The sequence below is a fragment of the Chiloscyllium plagiosum genome, chromosome 36, assembly GCF_004010195.1.
Source record: "Chiloscyllium plagiosum isolate BGI_BamShark_2017 chromosome 36, ASM401019v2, whole genome shotgun sequence".
NCBI lineage: Eukaryota > Metazoa > Chordata > Chondrichthyes > Orectolobiformes > Hemiscylliidae > Chiloscyllium > Chiloscyllium plagiosum.
Window position 1 is genome coordinate 10,944,361 of NC_057745.1, and position 21,190 is coordinate 10,965,550.

General features: G+C 41.1%; 1 protein-coding gene across 1 annotated transcript in view; it reads left to right on the forward strand.

The window, feature by feature from the left end:
- LOC122540954 (NT-3 growth factor receptor-like) overlaps positions 1 to 21,190 on the forward strand; it is a 741,002-nt gene that overhangs the window by 13,459 nt on the left and 706,353 nt on the right. The window lies entirely within an intron of this gene.

A 21,190-nucleotide genomic window follows, 5' to 3' on the forward strand; every position in this document is an offset into this window, starting at 1 on the left:
CACTTAACTTGTACGTGTTGGTGTTGTTTTAACCTTGCACTGGGAACATCATGGATACCATAGAATCACAGAGATGTACAGCATGGAAACAGACCCTTCAGTCCAGCTCACCAGATATCCGAAATTAATCTCGTCCCATTGGCCAGCATTTGCTCCTTATCCCTCTAAATTCTTCCTATTCACATACCAATCCAGATGCTTTTTAAATATTGTGATTATACCAACCTCCACCACTTCATTCCATACATACACAATCCTCTGCATGAAAAAGTTGCCCTTTAGGTCCCTTTCATATCTTTCCCCTCTCACCTCAAAACTTTACCCTCTAGTTTTCAACTCCCCTACTCTGGGAAAAAGACCTTGGCTATTCATTCTATCCACCCTCGAGAAAGACCTTGTCTATTTACCCTCTATCCACCCCCCCCCCCCATGATTTTATAAACCTCTTTAAGGTCACCCCTCAGTCTCCAATACTCCAGCAAAAATTCCATTACATTCCTGATGAAGGGCTTATGCTCGAAATGTCAACTCTCCTGCTCCTCGGATGCTGCCTGACCTGCTGTACTTTTCTAGTGCCACACTTTTTGACTCTGACTCTCCAGCATCTGCAGTCTGCGTTTTTTCTAGGGAAAATAGCCCCAAGCTGTTCAGCCTCTGCCTGTGGCTCAAACCCTCCAATCCTGACAACATTCTTGTAAATCTTTTCTGAACCCTTTCAAGTTTAATGACATCTTTCCTAAAGCAGGGAGACCAAAATTAAATGAAGTATTCCAAAAGTTGCCTAACTAATATCCTGTATAGTTGCAACATGACTTCCCAACTCCTATGACTCAATGCATGATATCAATCAGCCCAGAATGGACAGATGAATAGAACTATTCTCAGTCATTGCAGGCTCTATGATTTCTTTCAGATGAGATATTAAACTAATCAGGTGGATGTAAATGAGCTTGCTGCGGTATACTGCAGGTAGCAAAAATAGGTCCATGACCTGGGCAATATTAATCTCCCAACAAACACCTACAGAGTAGCTGATAATCATGTCATTGCAGTTGTAGGACCCTGCTGTTTGTGAATCGGTCACTGTGTTTCCCACTCAACATTTGTAACGACACCTCAGTAATCCTTGATTATAATGCAGCTTGGGACATCCAGAAACCATAAGTGAAACTTGGTCTTCTCCTTTTGCAAGTGCAACCACTGCATGAGAGAAATGAGCAATTTTTTTAAGAGATTAACAATATTTTCAGATGTGTACATAATACCAATATAACCCCATCAAATCTATTATGCAATGGCCCGACCTTTTTTGTGAACAAAAGAGACCACTGCCCTATTGTATAGCTTATCTGTGATTATCACCAGTACCTTATAATTGAATTCTCAGACAAATACATTAATCTTTGGCAGTCCGCTTTCCACCCTTTCCCAACTGTCCAAAGGTTGATCTCAAGGGGCTGTAGAACAGTCAAGGCCACCCCCTGTAACTATGACTTAAAACACAACTGAACAATTCCAGTCCAGAGCACAGGGCAGGAAGAAAAACATCAATCTCAGAAATCAGTAAACATAGTACTGGATTACTGGAACAATGCTTTCGATGCCTTGACAGATCTGGTGTTGGTCTGTAACACACACCACAAAATTTCAAGGATTGTTGTTGTACATTGTAAAACCTCTCTTTCTTCAAAGGGCCAACAGAAGGACAACCCTACAGACACAGTAAGGATAGCAATAAGAGGACCTGGAACAGACTGGAGAAGCTGCAAGGAAAAACCCATTGGTGAATGTGGAAGAGTGTTAATTGGAAATGTGGCCCTCACATTAAGGGTCCTGTTTGCATTTTCTATGTTCCTTACTGTAATATATCTCCATCTTCAGCATTCTGTTGCTGAGCAATTCATAAGACTCCCACTGATGCCATCCAATGAGTCTCAATCCTGAATTGGAACAAGAAACCCTCAACAGAAATACCAACTGCACTGTTAGCAATATGTCCTGCTGTATTCTATTACAGTGGTCACAGGATGTTGAGTTTGTTCTTGCAGCCTGAGTTGGTGCTTCATTATCATTATGCCTCTGTCTTACTTCCTCATTCTGAGGTGACTGTCTTGATAGGTGTTTCTTGGGATGCGCTTTGACCTTTCTTCCTAGTAGTCACATGTTCAGAAGGACCTGCTGCATATTGTTTCTCCTGGCCAGCCTGGGACTTGTATACCTTCTGACACATTAGCAGACTTCAAATTGATTTGGTGGGAAGATGTCAATGTGTTGGTGTTCTGATAGACATTAACATCACACATATCCCTTCAAGTTTCAGCTGAGGTCTCATGGACTGTAAAGTGAAAAGTTATGTCATTTTAAATATCATTAAAATTCCACCAAGTACAAGGCTTCCTTTTCCTTTTAAACATTCCAGATGTAGAATAATGACAACAATGAACTGGCTTTCGTATGTGATGGTTTCTTTCCCGATATTTCTGTGACATTGTAGCTTCACCAATGAAGCCATCAATTTTATAAACCCACACAACTTGATTGTTGTGGAAACTAGCAAACCAAGGGCATTCCCTACTGACTTCAATGATAGTTGCTCACAAAGATCTAGTGATCTCTATTTTGTGATTTTCCTCTTTAGACTTTTCAATACTGGTGATCTCTAGACATGCAGCAGCAGTGATGTCAGCAAGCAGATAGGCAGCCAATCACATTGAAGTATTCAATCACATCAAGTTCAAAAGTTAAAGGCACTTCAATTTTAATTTAAAATTTCAAGTTCAAAATTATTGATTAGATTATTGTGGAAGCTAAAAGATAGATAAACAGATTGAGCAAATGTGCTTGCATAAATGTGGATATATCTTGTCAGGTAACATTCTGTACATTTAAAATAAATTTTGTAGGAATATGTGGAGTATTTAGCAGTAATTGTGAAGTTAATACTTCATTGAATTCCCTGAAAGATCACATTTAATAAAGTATATCTTTTTCATGTGCTTTTGCTGTGGATTTAATAGAGTTAGAAGTGCAAATTTTTGTCAATACAATTGATTTCCTTTTATTGTAGTTTGAGAATAACTCATTGGCGCATCCTCTGGAGGATAGAATCACTGATAACAATTCTGGATAGTGCAAACTCCAAGGCTGAATTATCCCAAAGACTCTATGTCCCTAACATTAAGTCTAACTTCAGGCTTCTAAATCTACATTTGCGTACAGCAGGGATTTTAATGAGGTGCCCTCCTATTTTTCCACCTCTCTGCTCTTTGTCAATTAAGGACAGAAGAGATGGACACGAGACAGGTAGGATACCTTGTACAGGAAGATGGATATAATAAATTTAAGATGACAGTAAGCACGTGGCCTTGTGATTGTTGGAGAACATCTCTGAGGGGATTACAGAGGACTCCTTTTTTGCCTGTTACCCACATTTTGGTCGATGGGGGTTTATGGCTCCATTGTTACTGGACTGTCACAGGAAGGCTACCTCTTAAAAGCTGGTGATCTCCCTGCATGGTGGCCGACTATCCTGCAGCTGGCAAAATGCCAATGGCTCTGCTTAATGATCCATAATAAGGTCTTCATAACGAAAATTGACCATCCGCCGACATGGGGTAATTGATTTGTGTGCTGGGTCACCTCCTGCCTGCCACTGGGAAACGTCCCTTGTAGCAGGACCTTGTTATTTTACACGGTCCCTCACCTCTGTTTCTTCCACCCAGGAGCTGCTAAAATTCTGGCCCTGGAGCTATTCCCAGCAGCAAAGACCATGAAGGCTAAACAAAATGTTGCAATTATTGCCAACACAAAACCTGGGTCATCATGATACTCAAACACTATTCACGCAGTCCATCAGTGTGTTCTGTGATTGTAGAAATATCTTTATGAGCAGTCTGCTCTGAAAGATGTGTTAAGAATGTGATTCCTGAATATTTGCCAAACTAATGCTTTTGTTGTTGCTTAGCAATTAATGATAGTGACATTTTCAAAATCAGTGCATTTTTTTCTCCGAGGAGATATATTTCAATGGAAAAGAGCACATTATTCAGTCAAACCTAGACAGTTTATTCTGATTATTTTTTTATAGGTTTCCATGACTTGCCTTACTCTTAGAGCAGCATCCATACTCCTTATACTTACTTCTCCAGGTTTCTGAGTCATTTTGTGAGTGCAGAGAACCCTCTATAAATTATCTGCTCCTGATTTTGCCAAATGTTCTCATGTGACCTTCTTCGACTTTGGATGGAGTAGAAAAATACTGCACTTGACTTTAATTTGGGACTTAACTGCCAAATAAACTTATGGAGCTGGAAAGCGTGAAACTGCAGTAACGTAAAATGTACTGACCCTAGATGGAAACCATTAATTGTTGAACAACAAGAAGAACACTGGCTAGCACATGGTGTAGCAGGAAATAATAGTGTGGTAAACATAGACAAAATTAATGGTCCAGAATTTGCTGGATGGAGCATCTCACAGCATGCACATTTTAGTTGATGTTTCTTTTCCCTTGCGCACCAGTGTGAATTTTTTTTCAGCATCTAATGTTGGAAAGGTGGGTTATTAGCAATTATACAGCATCTGGTACCTTGGTGAATGACATACCTTGTTAGAAGATGATTTAAAAACAGGAAAAGTACCAGCGCAATGATGAAGGAGAAACTATTCCGAATTAGTTTCAAATCAGACACAAGAAGAGAAAGGAAGAGAGGGAAAGAAAGCTTGCAGGGAAAGACAGGAGAGAGAGAAAGAGATGATGGAGAAGAGAAAAGTGAGAAAATGCATTTTTAAATTTTTTTAATTGTTAACCATCTGCTGGGGTGAGAATCTAGTTTCAGTTGTTCCCGTTCTGGGCGGAGGAGGGAGAGTGGTCAAGTAGAACCACAGTTTTATCTATTGAAAGATTCTTGTGATAGTGAATGCCACTCCCAAGTTCTCATGACTTGTTTAACTTATTTTTTCAATACTGATGTAGCAATTTCAGCAACACTAAGGTGAGGTAATGGTGAGCCATCGTTGTCATGAAGTTAAGAGCAGAAAGTCATAAATCTCCTCCCAATTTGTTAGAGTTCATGATTATTTACACAGGAAGAATTTCCAGTGCATTAAATACGTGATACTGTAAACAATACGAGGGATGAGTAGCCATAGGAGGGGATTGGATGGGGGTAGGGAGCAGGGTTGGGGTGGGGATTGGGGGAGTGGTACTGAGGATTGAGAGTTGGGAATGGGAATGGGGGTGGGCACAAATAGAGAATTTTGCAACAACCAGTCAATGGTTTGATTTGATTTGATTTATTGTTGTCACATGTACCACATTTCAGAGAAGAGTTTTGTTTTGCAAGAAGTATAGGCAGATTATAATGTACAAGGACATACAGAACATAGAGTGTTTAAACAGAGTGAGGCATCGAAGGTTATGACTGCAAAGGAGCTTTACAAAAGCGAGATCAACCAGGAGAAAGTGAGGTCTGCAGATGCTGGAGATCAGAGCTTAAAAATGTGTTGCTGGAAAAGTGCAGGAGGTCAGGCAGCATCAAAGGAACAGGAGAATCAACGTTTCGGGCATAAGCCCTTCTTCAGGAATGAGGAGGGTGTGCCAAACAGGCTAAGATAAAAGGTAGGGAGGAGGGACTTGGGGGAGGGGCCTTTGGGAATACGATAGGTGGAAGGAGGTTAAGGTGAGGGTGATAGGCCGGAGAGGTCGGGAAGAAGATTGCAGGTCAAGAAGGCGGTGCTGAGTCTGAGGGTTGGGACTGAGAAAAGGTGGGGGGAGGGAAAATGAGAAAGCTGGAGAAATCTGCATTCATCCCTTGTGGTTGGAGGGTTCCTAGGCGGAAGATCAATATTAGGTTAGAAATTAGAGAAGCACAACAAGTTAGGCAGCATCCGAGGAGCAGGAAAATCCCGAAACATTGATTTTTCTGCTCCTTGGATGCTGCCTGACCTGCTGTGCTTTTCCAGCACCACTCTAATCTTGACTCTAATCTCCAGCATCTGCAGTACCCAATTCCGCCTAGAAATTAGAGACGTCCATTTAGCGGTCTCATAACAGCAGGGAAGAAGCTGTTCTTGAACCTGTTGTTGTTTAAGCTTCTTTACCTTCTGCCTGACAGTTAGAAGAGAGTATGAGTGGGGTGGGAGGGGTCTTCGGTGATGTTGGCAGCCTTTCCATGGCAACAAGAAGTGTAAGTGGAGTCCATGGATGGGAGGTTGGCTTTTGTGATCTCTGTAGCTTTGCTTCCACCCAATCCATCAGGAGCAGACAGTTACATTTGTAGTTGCATCACAAGCGGGGGAAGGGGTGCAGGGGGTAGTGCTTAAAGTGGACAGTTTCTCACCCACAGAGGTTCCTGATTGGCTGCAATTGCAAAATTGTCACTGTGTGCAAAAGAACAGAACCTCTGAGACTCTCTACAACCAATTGAACTTTTAATTTTCTGATTTAACTCAGAGCTGCAAACTACTGTTTCTTTTAAATAAGGTCTAAATCAATTGATCAATGACTAAGCAGAATTGGATCAGGGAATAAAGCAATGTGTGGCTTTGAAAGCCTTTATGAGATTCAACAATAATTGTCCACATAAATCTTGATCAAAAGGATTAAGAGCCTTTTGTGCAGATACTGAGAATAGCAATCTGAGTAAAACAGGCAGTACAGGAATGCTTTGGATGGGGGAAACAGGTCAGGGAAGCTGAGATACTGGCACAAAAACAGTAAAATAAGGAGAGAAGGTGCAGGTATTGTTATGTGGTTTAATTTTATTCAGTCACCTCTACATTTCAAAGTTATCATCTTAATAGCTTTACTTTTTCTTTCCTGATTGATTATTAAAAGCATTTATCATGTTCAAAGTTTGTGGGAAGATTTGTAGCTCGGGTGCTCATTGTTGTGGCTCTGTTTGTCGAGCTGGGAATTTGTGTCCCAGACGTTTCGTCCCCTGTCTAGGTGACATCCTCAGTGCTTGGGAGCCTCCTGTGAAGCACTTCTGTGATGTTTCCTCCGGCATTTATAGTGGCTTGTCTCTGGGCCACAACATACTGCAGCACACCAGAACTGCAAAAAGAGGAAGAAGAACACCTCTACAATGTATTCGGCAAAAACGGATACCCCTGCAATTTCATCAACAGATGCCTAAGGGAAAGACAACGGAATGAGGACATGCCACAACCCAAAGGACTAGCCACGTTACCATACATCAAGGACATTTCTGAACTGACAGCCAGACTACTGCGACCACTGGGACTCATAACAGCACACAAACCAACAGCTACTCTCAAACAACAACTCACCAGGACAAAGGACCCGATACCCAGCATGAGCAAAACCAACGTAGTGTACAAAATCCCATGCAAGGACTGCACAAAACACTACATAGGACAAACAGGAAGATAGCTAACGATCTGTATCCATGAACATCAACTAGCCATGAAACGACACGACCAGCTATCCTTAGTAGCCACACACGCAGATGATAAGCAACATGAGTTTGACTGGGACAACTCTACTATTATAGGACAGGCCAAACAGAGAACAGCCAGGGAATTCCTAGAGGCAAGGCACTCATCCACAGATTCTATCAACAAACACATCGACCTGGACCTGCAGTGGACAGCTGGAACTGACAATCGGAAGCGGCAGAGACAAACCACCATAAATGCCGATGGAAAGATCACAGAAGCGCTTCACAGGAGGCTCCCAAGCACTGACAATGTCACCTAGACAGGGGACGAAACGTCTGCAACACAAATTCCCAGCTCGGCGAACAGAACCACAACAGCATTTATCGTGCTTTACAGAAAACAAAAGCTTTATTCAAGATTTTCTCTCAGTACACACTTATCCTTAATTTGTATTTATGACAGTGTGCTCCAACTGGACTATCTTATATTGGATACCTTTTAATCGGTGAGTATTATCTGATTTGTATCAGTCTTTGCTTTGCCTTCTTTGCACCCTTTCTGTCTATGAATTTCCTTTACGAGTGTAGACCATAATTACATCCAGCACTTGGACTGAGGTCTACTGGCTTCTATATAGCTTCAGCATAATGTGTGCAGACAAATAATCCACTTTTCCAACTATGTCTTCACTTACATTCAGTTTGTCATTTTAATTGCATCTCCTTGTTCTCTGATTGAGCAAGTTTCCCATAACTCTCAGTTCCTTTCCAGGTTTCTGTCTGGCAATTCAAATTGCTTCAATGTATTGTACTGCCAATTTTTCCCCATTGTGCAATACTTTACTGTTGCCTAGCACTACATATGCTTTTGATTTAGACCTTCTGCAAATCTTTCATTCGCTCTTCCTTATTGCCCGGACTCTATTTCGGAGTTGGCTGTAGATTTAGCATGCCTCACAATCAGTTTCTGCATTCAGGTCTCAGGATTGCCAACTCTGTACGGAGAGATTCTGAGAGATAATGAAACATGACCCCCTCACTTCTAATCACCTTGTGCCCATACCCTGTTTCTGTCAGCCAGATAACACAACACCATTGCACACCAATTTTAAGAAGCCAGTGTTTTCTAACAGATTGAATGATATAAATCAGACTTTTTCCCACTTTGCATTTTTAAAAATTTAAAATAGGTGCAAGAGTTCAAAGAGAATTGAAAAAGATATGTATTACAACATTGTTCAGTGCTGAAAATGTGTTGCTGGAAAAGCGCAGCAGGTCAGGCAGCATCCAGGGAACAGGAGAATCGACATTTCGGGCATAAGCCCTTCTTCAGGAAACATTGTTCAGTGACCTAGGAAATAGGATGTAGGGGAATAATCTTTCAACTTGGGGATTCCAAGACAATTTTGCAGGATTTAAAAGAACACACCTCCTGTCATCTATCAAAAGGCTATCAGTCATGATGAGTGTCATTAAGTGTTTTTCTTCTGTCCTGTAGAATTTTGTGATTTCTTATTCCTCGTACTAAACCAGTTCTCTATCTGGTCTTGAATTTTTGTTTCATCAACAGTCACTGGTGAGTCCTTACCAAATGATTTCTGAAAGTCCAAACATGAGATGTGGCAACAATTATTTTATTTCTAATTAGTCCTAGAATGTTTGGGATAATCATCAAACAGGATTTTCTATTTCTAAAGTCATGCATTTATTATTCAACTATCATTATATAGGAACTCCGGTAACCAGTTCCTTCTAACATTTACCATTATTTTATTTTCTGTGAGTGTTGAGCTATTAAGCCAGTAGTTCACTGGATTGCATCTCTAATAGGACTAGATATGCTGTTTGCAATCCCACATAACCTCTTCTGTGCCCAATTATTCTTAAATGTTTTATCCAGTGTACTACAAACTTCCTTTGATTACAGTTATGCCCAGTAATTTCCATTCATTCTGTTGCTATAAACCATTAGCTAATGAATGTGGCTTGTTGTTACAATTGAATGCCTCTCTGCAGGATTTAGTGAACATTACTGTTATATGAGGATAAAGTCCCAAACTGTGAATAGAACAGAGCTGAAAAAAACAACTTCCTGATTGGTGATGCATGTATCTGGTGGAAAATATTCTCAAAAATCGCTAATATTCCTGTATTAGATTTACCAGTCATCTGATGGCAATTGTTACAAATCCACTCCGCGGAATCCAGTGATTCTCTCGCAATAATACTTGAGATAAAAACAATGATTGTTGAAACCGCACCAAACTGGGCCAATTTGTGAAGCCCTCTCTGGATTTGAAGAAGTAAAACCATCTGATTTACAATTCCAGAAAATTCTGCTCTAAGATTTAATAATTCAGATCAACTGGGAGTGAGATAATGGGCTTCTTGAGACACACTTTCTGATTATATTTTTTTAATGGATCAGACTCAGTCAGTGGTCAGGGATGACAGTGAATCAGTGGTAAGGTAATGGAGTTTGTGGCTAGACTGGCAGACACGAGCTATCTTCTTCCTAATATTTAACTGGGGTAACTTGTGGCTCATCCGGGAATGGATGTTGGATAAAGATTAAACAATACGGAGGCTCTGCCACCAGGGTACGTCTCAAACTTGACATCATGTCTTCAGATTAGATTACTTACAGTGTAGAAACAGGCCCTTCGGCCCTACAAGTCCACACCGACCCGCCGAAGCACAACCCACCCAGACCCATTTACCCCTAACACTACGCATGGCCAATTCACCTAACCTACACATTTTTGGACTGTGGGAGGAAACTGGAGCACCCAGAGGAAACCCACGCAGACGCAGGAAGAATGTGCAAACTCCACACAGTCAGTCGCCTGAGGTGGGAATTGAACCTGGGTCTCTGGCGCTGTGAGGCAGCAGTGCTAACCACTGTGCCACCGTGCTGCCCACGTAACCACTTAAAGGTAGTTGTGATAAAGAAGCAAGCCTTGTACTGCAGAGAGGCATTGTGAGGGCAGGAATGGATGTTAGCATTCATTTCGAGAGGGCTAGAATACAAGAGAAGGGATGTCCTGCTGAGGATGGATAAGGCTCAGGTTAGACCGCGTTTAGAATATTGTGAACAGTTTCAGGGTCCATGTCTAAGAAAGGACATCCTGGTGTTGAAGGGGTTCCAGAAGATGTTTACAAGAAAGATCCCAGGAATTGTTATATCCTGGGCAATTGAGGACTCTGGGTCTGTACTTGATGGAGTTTAGAAGGATGAGGGGGCATCCCATTGAAATGCTGAGAGGCCTGGGAAGAGTGGACATGGAGAAGATGTTTTTGCTGGTAATAGAGATGAGGACCCAAGGGTGCAGTCTCAGAGTAAAGGGACAAACCTTTAGAATGAAGATGAAGATGAAGAGGAATTTCTTTAGCCAGAAGGTGGTGCATCTGTTGCTACAGGAGACTATCAAAGTCAGTCACTGGGTGTATTAAGGACATGGATTTATAGATTCTTGATAGTTAAGGGGATCAAGGGTATGAGGGGAAGGCGGGAGAATTGGATGAAGAAACCTAGCAGCTGTGATCAAATTGCGGAGCAGATTCAATGGGGTGAATGGCCTAATTCTGCTTCCATATATTATGTTCTTATAGTTTTATGGCAGGAAAAATGGCCAATGAAGGGGACTATCTGGCTGTGACTGGATCCGTCAGAGTAAAACCAGATGAAGTCAATCCCTCTCAGCTGGCTGATAGATATTGGAGGAGAATGGTAAGATTAATTATGAAGAAGTGGGATTAGGCTGTTTGACTACTTGTTTGCATGGAAACAGCGAGCTGAGTGGCCTTCTCCTGTGCTGTAAATTGCAACAACTCCAAAAATCTGAGAGAATATTCCTTATACACTATTCTCGACACTTGGTGTTATCACCAATCTCTATGGTAGCTATACTGCTCTGAGCAACCATGCTTAATGCTGACATTGGGATCTGAACTGAAAAATGTTCTCCACTCCAACACTAACCTTTCTCATTTTGATGAGAACAGCAAGTCATATAAGAAGACAAAAATAATTTAAAAACAGATCATATTTCAACTTTCATATCTGTGTTTTATAGTCACTTCCAGAAGTTGCGTTCCACTCTTTGTTACTTTTCATTGAAGGGAGTGCTACTGGAAATAATAATCTGGGCATCTTTTCAAATGTATTTTGAACGGCTGTGAATTTACACCATTTCCCAAATAGCCGTAACTTTGCAGATGCTTGGTATGTGCAGAACCCTTTAAATATTGCTGAGAAGAGAGACATCCTGCTGAATCTTTTCTTACTGTAGTCAACAGGACAAACACAAGAATGCCAAATTTCAAATGATCACAACTATTTATACAAGAGGCAAAAAAAGGATGCTGATTGCTTAGCAAGTCGACTCCGATAAAAGCTTAAACACACCTACCTACAAATTCAAGAACAGTCTTTTCCCTGTTGTTATTAGACTTCTTAATGGATCTCTCAAATTTCAAATCTAATGTTGATCTTGCTTTGTGTTCATCTTCTTTGCAACCATAAATTTGTATTCCTCAATCTGTTCCAACACCTTATGATTTTGTAAGGTATGATCTGGCTGTACTCCAGGCAAAACAAAACATTTCACTGTACTTAGGTACATATGACAATGATAAATCATACCAAATCAAATTTTAAAAAATCTGATAGGCCAAGGCGTTCATGCTAAACTGCCTTGTAATTCAAAAAAAAGGCACAAGGCTTGAACATATTTCTTTTGTTTGCAGGTAACAATTTCTGATTAGTTTGTGTTTGAAAAACCCAAAATGAAGCATGTATTGCTAGATGTGATTCTGCCATTGGGCAACAGTTGCTCAACAATCCTGAGAATGTCATTCGCTACACTGACGGCCAACTTATTATAATGAGTTAAATTCATAATAGCCAATTTAAGGAAATGAATCAAATTCATAACATGGCTCATTATTCATATAATAAAATAATTCATATATAGGAACCTGCTTTCTCTGTCAAAGGAATATGTTCAAGCCTTGTGCATTTTTTGAATTACCAGGAAACTTTGAGATGCTGTAGTTTCTCAATGATTCCTGCATGGCAATGTCTCAATATACGAGAGTTGACTTGACAACCAGTCAGCATCCTGCTGTATATGTTGGTGTGATCATTTGAAATTTCGCATTCTTGCATTTGGCCTAATGAATCTGTCATCAATGTGTCTCTCTTTTCAGTAATACTTTGTAGTTCCACAAATGGTGACGGTTGTAGGATGTTAGATCAGATCCACCCATGTGCAATTTGACATATTAAGTTCCACCCTCCCCTACCACCACCCCCACATTGCTTTGATTGCTTCTGACAGTTGCTGATAGGTTGCAAGATGACTATATGATTAATAATCCACAAAATCATCCTGACTTAGATTTCCCCCACAAGCTGCAGTGTCATTTTTTTTTATATGGAAGTTTCTAGGATACATGAGGAATTCTAACTTCTGAAGGCTGAAGTATTCGACTGAAATATAGACAGAAGTGGGATCATCATTCTGTGTCAATAATTCTTAATAATACCAGTTTATCTTTCTTACCGCTGTGAAGTAATTTGCATAACATAAATGTTAATCAAGAATGAACGGTTCTTGCCAGTCTTCTATAAAGTAACACAATTTGTTGGAGAGCAAATTAAAACCAGACAAGAGAAGAGCTGATGTATGAGGTAAATGTTCGACATTGAATTTTTGATAATGACAAAAAATTCAGATCACTGGTGTTGCTTTATGTTTGCAATCTGTGAACCTGCCCAAAAGGCAAGTATAATAAGAGAAATTTAGATCAAAGCTTGCACTGCGCAGCAGACATGGAGTTTATAAGAAAGCAGAGTGTATAAAGCACATGGAAGAATCTGTCAAAATCATTGAGCCCGTTATTTCTTCACTTGGCTTAGTCGCACGAAAAAGATGTACATAGATCGTTTCTACCTGTGTCTTGCTGACTTGGTATGTCTATTGTTCAAGTCCCACTTGAACCATTTGTGTTTTGGATTCTGAATAGTTTTCTTACAAAATATCAGAAGTATGAACTTAGTGAGCAATTTCATTTTTTGCTAAATAGAGAGGAGTTATGTTGTACAATATTAATATACTTACTGGGTTTATTTATGACCCAATGGTAACAGCCTCAGTGAAAATAGACAGCCCTTTTTTAATCAACAAGGGATTTGGAACTGGCAACACAATGTTTAGATATTTATCTGAAGGCCTTAGTAAGTTTTAATAGATTGAACAGATCCTTCATCAATCCTTTACATCGCTATGTTGTCATGCAATCATGTTCTGTTCAGCTTTAGTAATGTCCTGTAACACTGACCTGTATCCTTCCTGTAAACTAAGTCATCTGATATATTAATGAGTGAATTTTCCCATCAGACCAAGCAGACCTTGTGTATCTCTGTACTAAAAATGGACGGTGATAGCAAACTTGACCCCATGGTGAGCACTAGTGTGGGCTGCTTCATACAACATGGTGAGCAGCGGTGCCAATTCCATTCAGCAGCAGCATCCCACATTCTGACAGCACCAGAGGTCTGCGACACAGCTCTGAGAATCTTTCTCATGTAGACAGTCAGCAGCAGGAAAAAGCTGAACATTCAGGAACGTGAAAGGAGAAATCCTCAAAGAAAAATTCAACAAGACAGAACTTACAGTCAACCGTAAAAGCATTTCAAAAGATGTGCTACAGTGAGAGAGTTAAGAATTGCTGGAGCTGGAAGATTAGTCACTCCAAGGCAGTTTTTTTGGGGTGATCTGTAGGCGTAGTGGACAATGAGGCTCCACAAGTGAAAATCCTTGGTGGGCAAGGAAATAGTTTTAAATGGTTGCAAAATTATTGACTGGGAAAGTGAGACATAAGGAAAAATACTTACAGCTCAGATTGAGTGTTGCTGCCACAGTGTATGTGCCAAGAGAAATCTTTGCTCTGCTCACCATGTTGTATGAGGGGCATATTCAAAATCTATGCACAGAAGGTCTAAGAGAAAAAGTAAGTTAGGTGACTGTTTAAGCTCCTGAAAAGGCAGGGTGTTCCTTATTAAAAGCACATCAAAGTTGGGAAGCATTTATTGGAACCACAGACAGTGAATTCATTCAGGATACAATCAGAACAAAATGTGGGTTATTATCAGAGATGCAGATAATGGGAATCAGCTGGAAAAAAAATCAAAATAGGCATAATGTTTGGAGCCACATGGAATTCATTCAGTTGTTAAGCACCTCAGTTTTCTACAAATGGTCAAAGGTGTCAAACTGGTTAAAATCGAGAAGCAATTGGTCCAGGGACAGGTAGACATGGAACAATCAGCCAAGGAATATTCTGTTCAGTTTCAGCTGGTTGTGGAATAATCAGTCAAAGGCCAACCAGTAAAAGATTTCTCAGACAGTGTGGACTCATGGCAGAACACAACAGAAAACATTGAGATTAGCTGTTTTGACATATGAAATATATTTCATACAGTTAAGCAAGATGGACTCATGCGACTACACATGTTTGGCACAAATGTTCTCCACTGCTATCAAAGGAAGTTCAGACTGCAATGATCAGGAGGGTTTGTGAGCACATAGTAACCATATTGTCAATGAGCAGTATACACCACTTGAACTCATTGATGCATCTTAAACTGAGCTAACTCAGAGTGCAACCTGGCTTGGTGAACAAAAATATAGGACAGATTTAAGTCTGACGTCAGATGCTGAAGATGTTTGGAAGACAGAAATTTCAGTTTTCACAATTTCCTGGGAAGAGTCCTCAGTAGCAATGACAGAGACCATACCAGCAGATAGACATCTTTAAATCATGGAACTGAGCAAGTCAACATGATGGTTTTGTGAGTCCTGTGATCACTGAGACCGAGTGAAAGTGTCAATCCAATTCAACAAGTTCAAGTAAAGAGCTGACACACTTCCACCCTCAGAGTTGCCAGTGAAGAATGAGAATCTACTGAAACAAACTGAAAATGTGGCCCATAGAACTCCATAGAAGGAATGATCAATGTTCAGAGATCCAGAATGTGTTCAAGAATAAATTTCCCAGTTCAGAGAGGCAGGATACTGAAAGAAAAGTCATGATTTGGAGATGCTGGTGTTGGACTGGGTTGTACAAAGTTAAAAACCACACAACACCAGGTTATAGTCCAACAGGTTTAATTGGAAGCACTAGCTTTCGGAGCGCCGCTCCTTCATCAGGTGGTTGTGGAGGACACAACTGTAAGGCACAGAATTTAGAGCAAAAGTTTACAGTGTGATGTAACTGAAATTATACATTGAAAAATACCTTGATTGTTTGTTAAATCTTTCATCTGTTCGAAAACCATGATAGTTTCACTTCTTTCAAAAATGACGTGACTGTGTTGTATTTTGGGTGATGGTACTACTGGACATGTCAGATCCCAAAATTAAATCGATCTTGGTAGATCATTATTTTATTTTAATTATAGCCTGGAGGTCTCAACATTGAGTTCTGCAATATCAAACAACCTCCCTGCCCATCCCCAGACTCCCTTCCCAGTCCCTCCCCATCCCTCCACACTCCTCACAGTCGTAAAGAAGGGTTACACCCGAACCCTTTACTTCTCCATCTCCTGACGTTGCCTGGCTTGCTGTATTTTTCCAGCATCCTAGCTCTCTACCGAAACATTGTCACACAAATCTACAGTTTCTTTAACGACCACACAGAAGCTTATTATATAAAAGATGAAAACAAAAATAAACAGATTTTCTAGATGTAGAACACAGTCTAAAGAAAATCTTAAAACACTGGCCAAACAAATTTTAATCTATTTCCCAGCATAATCACTTTATAGCAATTGAAATCCAGAGGAGTTACCCTCTTCCTCAAATCTTTAATTTTCTTACATGAATACCTCACAAATCTGAGAACTGAAATCTGCACAACATTTTAATGACCTGAAGAATTCTAAACAAACATTCTGCTCTGGAAATTTCTCAGATTAAACTTTTCTACTGAGGTATCCGTGCTTTCCTGAACTCAAGTTCTTTCTGGAGAAATGCTATATTTGTTTCTAAACCCAGTCAGGACTCCATCAAATTGCCCTAAAACATTTAATCTCTAAGTTTCCTAAACTAAACTTAACCCTTGATTATTCTCAACCATAAACAAGTTAATGGATTTCAATGTTTATATCTCTGTTGTAAGTCAGCATAGTAAAAATAGTCTTTCATTAACACAGCAGGGGGTTCCTCTTGTCTGATATAAATTGGAAATGCTCACTGTTCTGGAAGGACTGACCAACTTAGGTGTTAGTTTTTTTTGAAAAAACCTTTTTACACAAGTAAATAAACCCAAGTGCTGCTATTTTAAAACTCAAATTCTAAAAATTATATATATAGGAAACCCTTTATCATGTCTGTTTCAACAAATTTTCCCTGGAGTATAAAATCATGAGAGTCAAGGTCTTTTCCCCAGTATAGGGGAGTCCCGATCTAGAGGGCATAGGTTTACGGTGAGAGGGGAAAGTTTTAAAAGGAACCTAAGTGGCAACTTTTTCACGCAAAGGATGGAAACGGTATGGAACAAACTGCTAGTGGAGGTGGTGGAGACTGGTACAATTACACCATTTAAAAGGCATCTGGATGGATATATAAATAGGAAGAGTTTAGAGGGAAATTCTGGTAAATAGGACTAGATTAATTTAGGATATCTGGTCGGTATGGACAAGTTGGACCGAAGGATTTGTTTCCATGCTGTACATCTCTATGAGTCTATGATTCTAGGGAGCCATTCTTTGTGAGCTAAATATATGAGCCGAAAGGCTCTCCACCTATTTCAATGGAACTGGGGCTTACTTCAGCAGGAGAAGTGTTCTCAGTGAAGGAAATCCAAGAGATTAAAGGTCCTCCAGTCTGAAGAGGCTTCCAGCCCACATATAATCAGGAGTAGAATCAAAGTTAACAGTCTTCAACAGTCTTTGTGGGCGGCACGGTGGCACAGTGATTAGCATTGTTGCCTCACAGCGCCAGAGACCCGGGTTCAATTCCCGCCTCAGGCGACTGACTGTGTGGAGTTTGCACATTCTCCCCGTGTCTGCGTGGGTTTCCTCTGGGTGCTCCGGTTTCCTCCCACAATCCAAAAAATGTGCAGGTTAGGTGAATTGGCCATGCTAAATTGTCCATAGTGTTAGGTGAAGGGGTAAATGTAGGGGAATGGGTCTGGGTGGGTTGCGCTTTGGCGAGTTGGTGTGGACTTGTTGGGCCGAAGTAATTAAGTAAGTAATCTAATCTAAAACCCAGAAATGCCCAATCTTCCAAGTCTGGAGAGAATGCATTCTGAAGGAATAGTGAAACCTGCCTGAATTCATAATGTCAGAGAATGTGAGGTTGGTGGAGGTAGAGGCAGGTGGCAGAAAGTAGATATGGTAGAGGTAACTGTAAAATTACATACTGATGTACGATAGTAATCATGAGAAAGAAAGTGCTTGCAAGACGATGTTGTGTAATTGCATTAGGATCTGAAAGGGTTAACTTAGAGGGATACAGAAGCTGCGACTGGGCTAGGAATCCAGAACCAGGCTAATGTTCTGGAAACATAGGTTTGAATACCACCCTGACATATGGTGAAATTTGATTTTGATAAAAATCTGGATTAAAAACCATCTGAAAGGCAACCAAGGAACTACTAATGATTCAGGTTGTGAGTTTGCTTGCTGAACTGGAAGATTTGTTCTCAGACGTTTCATCAACATGCCAGGTAACATCATCAGTGAGCCTCCGGTGAAGCCTCACGGATGGTATTACCTAGCATGGTGATGAACATCTGAGAACAAATCTTCCAGCTCAGCAAGCAAACTCACAACCTGAACCACAACCTGAGCTACAAATCTTCCCAAAAATTGCAAACTACTAATAATGGTTGGAGAAGCCGTCTGTTTTTCTAATGTCTTTTACAGAAAGATATCTCCCTAATCTGGCTGACAGGGAGAAAGTGAGGGCTTCAGATGCTGGAGATCAGAGTCAAAAAGTGTGACACTGGAAAAGCACAGCTAGTTAGGCAGCATCCGAGGAACAGGAAAGCCCACATTTTGGGCATAAGCCCTTCATTCCTGATTGACAGATTGATAGTCCTTTCTCGTTCTGTGGGTGGTAGTGCGTGGCCATTCTTAGTTGGTGAGGCGATTTGTCTGGTTAATTCCGATAACAAACAAGACTCCCACATGCTAAATAGTTACGTGACCTCGAGCGTGCTTCCAAATAAACCAGTTAGACTATAACCTGGTGTTGTTTGATTTTTAACTTTGTACACCCCAGTCCAACACCAAGATCTCCAAATCAAAAAAAAATGTGCAAGGGTATTGGGGAAAAGACAGATGTTTGGCACAAGGTAATAATGCTCACTTGAAGAGCTGGTGCAGACATGATGGGTCAAATGGCCTCCTTCCACACCATCACATTTCTGTGATTCTTCATCTGTGATCCCTTACATGCAACATACTACACTTTGTTTAAAACAAATGCCTCTTCTTGACAGGAGAAAGTGAGGACTGCAGATGCTGGAGATCAGAGCTGAAAATGTGTTGCTGGAAAAGCGCAGCAGGTCATGCAGCATCCAAGGAACAGCAACACATTTTCAGCCTCTTCTTGACAGACTAGCAAGTGGTTTTCCTCCACCACACCAGACCAAACAGGCACCAGAGATAACCCTCTAAGAGAATGATGACAGCAAACCCATTCTGTGATGAGGCAAAGTGCAGACTGCCTGATATATCCTGGTGGTCAATAATGACAATGGGCTCATACAGCAAGACCTTTACTCTCTCCAGTAATTGTGGGGCGAGTTGCTGGAACTATTAAAACCTAAAGCCTTTGGAACAGCAAAAGTTGATCCTAGTACTGTGAAGATGAAAAACCCAGGAAAAAGATTGGAGCAGGAGCAGTTGGCAGAACAAACTTGATAAGCTGAATGGCCCTCTTTTACTCCTATGTTTCATGGTCTGAGGAGAAGGACTGTAACAGCAGTCTGAAAATAAAAGCAAAATATAGTAAGCCCCCTGTACCCGCGGGGAATACCTTCCAAGGCCTACCGTGGAAGCCCAAAACTGCAGATAAGTACGAATCCATTTATTTAAATTGGAAATTTACCTACCCAGCAGCCCCCGGTCTGTGGTTCTGGAAGGTTCCCTCTAATGGGTTTGAGCTGCGGTAATTGTGGGTAACTGAATCTGTGGAAACTGGAACCACGGATACGGGGGTTGCCCTTTACTGCAGATGCTGGGAATCTGAAACAAAAACAGAAAATGCTGGAGAAACTCAGCAGGTCTTGCAGCATCTGTGGAGAAAGAAACTGAGTCAAAATTTTGAGTCTGGTGTAGCTCTTCTTTAATACTCTAAGATCTTAGCAAGTGCCACAGTAAGATTGGCATGGTTAATGTCAGTGCAAGAAGTGAATGACTGTGCTACATAGGCCCCTTTCCATTAGTCAATTTAAAAGAAATTCCAATCAAATTACAGTGGGTTCTGCTATAACGTGTGTTTCGGTCATCTCAGATTGGCATGAATGCAATTGAAGAATTTAGCCCGTTATATGTCGAATGTGAATTACTGTATTGGCTATAACACGATTCCAGCCTCATTGGTTTGCACAGGCCGGCTATTGTGTGATTTTCTTATAACGCAAGGTCGCATGAGAATGGAACTATTGCATTATATTAGAACCAACTATAAATACTAAATGGGATTGTCATGGCTCTATAAAAGTACCTAATTCTGGAAATTATGTAAGTGACTTTTTAGATGAGTGAAAGGTGTTTGGGGGCAACACTGAGAGTTCCTCCACCTTGATGGATACTTGTGGAGATCGAGAGTGAGTGTGGTTTCACCAGATGAGTTCACAACTGTAAAAGTGATGTTGACAGTTTTAAAAGCCATCCAAGGAGCTTCGAAATCAACGTTTCGGGCAAAAGCCCTTCATCAGGAATAAAGGCAGTGAGCCTGAAGCGTGGAGAGATAAGCTAGAGGAGGGTGGATTCAAAAATACCAGCAACAGTTCTCCTTCAAGGTAGGTGGCACGGTGGCTCAGTGGTTAGCACTGCTGCCTCACAGCGCCAGAGACCCGGGTTCAATTCCCACCTCAGGTGACTGACTGTGTGGAGTTTGCACGTTCTCCCCGTGTCTGCATGGGTTTCCTCCGGGTGCTCCGGTTTCCTCCCACAATCCAAAAATGTGCAGGTTAGGTGAATTGGCCATGCTAAATTGCTCATAGTGTTAGGTGAAGGGGTAAATGTAGGAGAATGGGTCTGGGTGGGTTACGCTTCGGCGGGTTGGTGTGGACTTGTTGGGCTGAAGGGCCTGTTTCCACACTGTAAGTAATCTAATCTAATCTAGTCTAATCTAATCCTCCGCTCCACGCTTGCAGCAATGCGCCGGCACCTAACCTCTCTACAGTCAGCCCTGCCTCAGCTGAGGGCCACACTCTCTCAGAATTGCAAAGGACCCACTCTGTACTACATCCTCAGGAGAATTCATACTCTCAACAAACAGTATTTCAATTCCATCTCAAACATCAAAAACTAAGTACAACAAACTTTTATCTACCCACCTCCATAACCAGCGCTCCTCAAACATTCCAGAAGATTCCCCTGGCCTCGGAAACACCATTAGCCATGCGGCTGATGCAGCTACCACCCCCACGCTGATTGATGATGTCACTTCTGCCCCCATCATGGCCACTCCCACAGCCACTTCCGCCCCTCACATCATCGCCGATGCCACACGCTCAGTGACTTCCGCCACCCCTACTGCCGT